The sequence below is a fragment of the Leuresthes tenuis genome, unplaced genomic scaffold (genome assembly GCF_036924035.1).
Source record: "Leuresthes tenuis unplaced genomic scaffold, fLeuTen1.0.hap1 SCAF_1, whole genome shotgun sequence".
NCBI lineage: Eukaryota > Metazoa > Chordata > Actinopteri > Atheriniformes > Atherinopsidae > Leuresthes > Leuresthes tenuis.
In genome coordinates this window covers 35,495,547-35,501,546 of record NW_027325355.1, presented here as the reverse complement: position 1 = coordinate 35,501,546, position 6,000 = coordinate 35,495,547, and positions in this window count along the sequence as shown.

The following is a 6,000-nucleotide window of genomic DNA, read 5'->3' as shown; positions in this document are numbered from 1 at the left end:
TTTCTATTTCACGGCAATGTTCCGTTTCTGGTCCACGATAATGTTCTGTTTCCGTTTCACGGTAATGTTCTGTCTCTGGTCAACGGTAATGTTCTGTTTCTGTTTCACGGTAATGTTCCGTCTCTGGTCCACGATAATGTTGTGTTTCTGTTTCACGGTAATGTTCCCTCTCTGGTCCACGATAATGTTCGGTTTCACGATAATGTTCCGTTTCTGGTCCACGATAATGTTCTGTCTCTGGTCCACGGTAATGTTCCGTCTCTGGTACACGATAATTTTCCGTTTCTGGTCCACGATAATGTTCCGTTTCTGGTCCACGATAATGTTCCGTTTCGGTTTCACGGTAATGTTCTGTCTCTGGTCCACGATAATGTTCCGTTTCTGGTCCACGATAATGTTCCGTTTTGGTTTCACGGTAATGTTCTGTCTCTGGTCCACGGTAATGTTCTGTGTCTGTTTCACGGTAATGTTCCGTTTCTGGTCCACGATAATGTTCTGTTTCGGTTTCACGGTAATGTTCTGTATCTGGTCCACGGTAATGTTCCGTCTCTGGTCCACGATAATGTTCGGTTTCACGGTAATGTTCTGTCTCTGGTCCACAGTAATGTTCCGTTTCTGGTCCACGATAATGTTGTGTTTCTATTTCACGGCAATGTTCCGTTTCTGGTCCACGATAATGTTCTGTTTCCGTTTCACGGTAATGTTCTGTCTCTGGTCAACGGTAATGTTCTGTTTCTGTTTCACGGTAATGTTCCGTCTCTGGTCCACGATAATGTTGTGTTTCTGTTTCACGGTAATGTTCCCTCTCTGGTCCACGATAATGTTCGGTTTCACGATAATGTTCCGTTTCTGGTCCACGATAATGTTCTGTTTCCGTTTCACGGTAATGTTCTGTCTCTGATCAACGGTAATGTTCTGTTTCTGTTTCACGGTAATGTTCCGTCTCTGGTCCACGATAATGTTGTGTTTCTGTTTCACGGTAATGTTCCCTCTCTGGTCCACGATAATGTTCGGTTTCACGATAATGTTCAGTTTCTGGTCCACGATAATGTTCTGTTTAGGTTTCACGGTAATGTTCTGTCTCTGGTCCACGATAATGTTCCGTCTCTGGTCCACGATAATGTTCCGTCTCTGGTCCACGATAATGTTCTGTCTCTGGTCTACAATAATGTTCCGTTTCTGGTCCACGATAATGTTCTGTTTCAATTTCACGGTAATGTTTTGTCTCTGGTCCACGGTAATGTTCTGTCTCTGGTCCACGGTAATGTTCTGTTTCTGTTTCACGGTAATATTCCGTTTCTGGTCCACGATAATGTTGTATTTCTGTTTCACGGTAATGTTCCGTTTCTGGTCCACGATAATGTTCTGTTTCGGTTTCACGGTAATGTTCCGTTTCTGGTCCACGATAATGTTCTGTTTCGGTTTAACGGTAATGTTCCGTCTCTGGTCCACGGTAATGTTCCGTCTCTGGTCCACGATAATGTTCTGTTTCTGTTTCACAGTAATGTTCCGTTTCTGGTCCACGCTAATGTTCTGTTTCTGTTTCACGGTAATGTTCCGTTTCTGGTCCACGATAATGTTCTGGTTCTGGTCCAAGATAATGTTCCGTTTCTGGTCCACGATAATGTTCTGTTTCGGTTTAACGGTAATATTCCGTTTCTGGTCCACGATAATGTTCTGTTTCCGTTTCACGGTAATGTTCTGTCTCTGGTCAACGGTAATGTTCTGTTTCTGTTTCACGGTAATGTTCCGTCTCTGGTCCACGATAATGTTCTGTTTCGGTTTCACGTTAATGTTCTGTCTCTGGTCCACGGTAATGTTCTGTCTCTGGTCCACGGTAATGTTCTGTCTCTGGTCCACAGTAATGTTCCGTTTCTGGTCCACGATAATGTTGTGTTTCTGTTTCACGGCAATGTTCCATTTCTGGTACACGATAATGTTCTGTTTCCGTTTCACGGTAATGTTCTGTCTCTGGTCAACGGTAATGTTCTTTTTCTGTTTCACGGTAATGTTCCGTCTCTGGTCCACGATAATCTTCGGTTTCACGGTAATGTTCGGTTTCACGGTAATGTTCTGTCTCTGGTCCACGGTAATGTTCTGTCTCTGGTCCACGGTAATGTTCGGTTTCACGATAATGTTCCGTTTCTGGTCCACGATAATGTTCTGTTTAGGTTTCACGGTAATGTTCTGTCTCTGGTCCACGATAATGTTCTGTCTTTGGTCCACGGTAATGTTCTGTCTCTGGTCCACGGTAATGTTCTGTCTCTGGTCCACGGTAATGTTCTGTCTCTGGTCCACGGTAATGTTCGATCTCTGGTCCACGATAATGTTCGGTTTCACGGTAATGTTCCGTCTCTGGTCCACGATAATGTTCTGTTTCTGTTTCACGGTAATGTTCCGTTTCTGGTCCACGATAATGTTCTGTTTCTGTTTCACGGTAATGTTCCGTTTCTGGTCCACGGTAATGTTGTGTTTCTGTTTCACGGTAATGTTCCGTTTCTGGTCCACGATAATGTTCTGTTTCGGTTTCACGGTAATGTTCTGTCTCTGGTCCACGATAATGTTCTGTCTCTGGTCCACGGTAATGTTCTTGTTTCTGTTTCACGGTAATGGTCCGTTTCTGGTCCATGATAATATTCTGTTTCACGATAATGTTCCGTTTCTGGTCCACGATAATGTTCTGTTTAGGTTTCACGGTAATGTTCTGTCTCTGGTCCACGATAATGTTCTGTCTTTGGTCCACGGTAATGTTCTGTCTCTGGTCCACGGTAATGTTCTGTCTCTGGTCCACGGTAATGTTCTGTCTCTGGTCCACGGTAATGTTCGATCTCTGGTCCACGATAATGTTCGGTTTCACGGTAATGTTCCGTCTCTGGTCCACGATAATGTTCTGTTTGTCTTTCACGGTAATGTTCCGTTTCTGGTCCATGATCATTTTGTGTATCTGTTTCACGGTAATGTTCCGTTTCTGGTCCACGATAATGTTCTGTTTTTGTTTCACGGTAATGTTCCGTTTCTGGTCCACGGTAATGTTGTGTTTCTGTTTCACGGTAATGTTCCGTTTCTGGTCCACGATAATGTTCTGTTTCGGTTTCACGGTAATGTTCTGTCTCTGGTCCACGATAATGTTCTGTCTCTGGTCCACGGTAATGTTCTTGTTTCTGTTTCACGGTAATGGTCCGTTTCTGGTCCATGATAATATTCTGTTTCACGGTAATGTTCTGTCTCTGGTCCACGCTAATGTTCTGTTTCGGTTTCACGGTAATGTTCCGTTTCTGGTCCACGATAATGTTCTGTCTCTGGTCCACGGTAATGTTCTGTTTCTGTTTCACGGTAATGTTCCGTTTCTGGTCCACGATAATGTTCTGTTTCTGTTTCACGGTAATGTTCCGTTTCTGGTCCACGATAATGTTCTGTTTCGGTTTCACAGTAATGTTCTGTCTCTGGTCAACGGTAATGTTCTGTTTCTGTTTCACGGTAATGTTCCGTTTCTGGTCCACGATAATGTTGTGTCTCTGTTTCACGGTAATGTTCCGTTTCTGGTCCACGATAATGTTCTGTTTCTGTTTCACGGTAATGTTCCGTTTCTGGTCCACGGTAATGTTGTGTTTCTGTTTCACGGTAATGTTCCGTTTCTGGTCCACGATAATGTTCTGTTTCGGTTTCACGGTAATGTTCTGTCTCTGGTCCACGATAATGTTCTGTTTCTGGTGCACGATAATGTTCTGTTTCGGTTTAACGGTAATGTTCCGTTTCTGGTCCACGATAATGTTCTGTTTCCGTTTCACGGTAATGTTCTGTCTCTGGTCCACGGTAATGTTCCGTCTCTGGTCCACGATAATGTTCTGTCTCTGGTCCATGATAATGTTCCGTTTCTGGTCCACGATAATGTTCTGTTTCGGTTTCACGGTAATGTTCTGTCTCTGGTCCACGGTAATTTTCTGTCTCTGGTCCACGGTAATGTTCTGTCTCTGGTCCACAGTAATGTTCCGTTTCTGGTCCACGATAATGTTGTGTCTCTGTTTCACGGCAATGTTCCGTTTCTGGTCCACGATAATGTTCTGTTTCCGTTTCACGGTAATGTTCTGTCTCTGGTCAACGGTAATGTTCTGTTTCTGTTTCACGGTAATGTTCCGTCTCTGGTCCACGATAATGTTGTGTTTCTGTTTCACGGTAATGTTCCCTCTCTGGTCCACGATAATGTTCGGTTTCACGATAATGTTCCGTTTCTGGTCCACGATAATGTTCTGTCTCTGGTCCACGGTAATGTTCCGTCTCTGGTACACGATAATGTTCCGTTTCTGGTCCACGATAATGTTCCTTTTCTGGTCCACGATAATGTTCCGTTTCGGTTTCACGGTAATGTTCTGTCTCTGGTCCACGATAATGTTCCGTTTCTGGTCCACGATAATGTTCGGTTTCTGGTCCACGATAATGTTCTGTTTCGGTTTCACGGTAATGTTCTGTCTCTGGTCCACGGTAATGTTCTGTCTCTGGTCCACGATAATGTTCGGTTTCACGGTAATGTTCTGTCTCTGGTCCACAGTAATGTTCCGTTTCTGGTCCACGATAATGTTGTGTTTCTATTTCACAGCAATGTTCCGTTTCTGGTCCACGATAATGTTCTGTTTCCGTTTCACGGTAATGTTCTGTCTCTGGTCAACGGTAATGTTCTGTTTCTGTTTCACGGTAATGTTCCGTCTCTGGTCCACGATAATGTTGTGTTTCTGTTTCACGGTAATGTTCCCTCTCTGGTCCACGATAATGTTCGGTTTCACGATAATGTTCCGTTTCTGGTCCACGATAATGTTCTGTTTAGGTTTCACGGTAATGTTCTGTCTCTGGTCCACGATAATGTTCCGTCTCTGGTCCACGATAATGTTCCGTCTCTGGTCCACGATAATGTTCTGTCTCTGGTCCACAGTAATGTTCCGTTTCTGGTCCACGATAATGTTGTGTTTCTATTTCACGGCAATGTTCCGTTTCTGGTCCACGATAATGTTCTGTTTCTGTTTCACGGTAATGTTCTGTCTCTGGTCAACGGTAATGTTCTGTTTCTGTTTCACGGTAATGTTCCGTCTCTGGTCCACGATAATGTTGTGTTTCTGTTTCACGGTAATGTTCCCTCTCTGGTCCACGATAATGTTCGGTTTCACGATAATGTTCCGTTTCTGGTCCACGATAATGTTCTGTTTAGGTTTCACGGTAATGTTCTGTCTCTGGTCCACGATAATGTTCCGTCTCTGGTCCACGATAATGTTCCGTCTCTGGTCCACGATAATGTTCTGTCTCTGGTCTACAATAATGTTCCGTTTCTGGTCCACGATAATGTGGTATTTCTGTTTCACGGTAATGTTCCGTTTCTGGTCCACGATAATGTTCTGTTTCGGTTTCACGGTAATGTTCCGTTTCTGGTCCACGATAATGTTCTGTTTCGGTTTCACGGTAATGTTCCGTCTCTGGTCCACGGTAATGTTCCGTTTCTGGTCCACGATAATGTTCTGTTTCTGTTTCACGGTAATGTTCCGTTTCTGGTCCACGCTAATGTTCTGTTTCTGTTTCACGGTAATGTTCCGTTTCTGGTCCAGGATAATGTTCTGTTTCTGGTCCAACATAATGTTCCATTTCTGGTCCACGATAATGTTCTGTTTCGGTTTAACGGTAATGTTCCGTTTCTGGTCCACGATAATGTTCTGTTTCCGTTTCACGGTAATGTTCTGTCTCTGGTCCACAGTAATGTTCCGTCTCTGGTCCACGATAATGTTCTGTCTCTGGTCCATGATAATGTTCCGCTTCTGGTCCACGATAATGTTCTGTTTCCGTTTCACGGTAATGTTCTGTCTCTGGTCCACAGTAATGTTCCGTCTCTGGTCCACGATAATGTTCTGTCTCTGGTCCATGATAATGTTCCGTTTCTGGTCCACGATAATGTTCTGTTTCGGTTTCACGTTAATGTTCTGTCTCTGGTCCACGGTAATGTTCTGTCTCTGGTCCACGGTA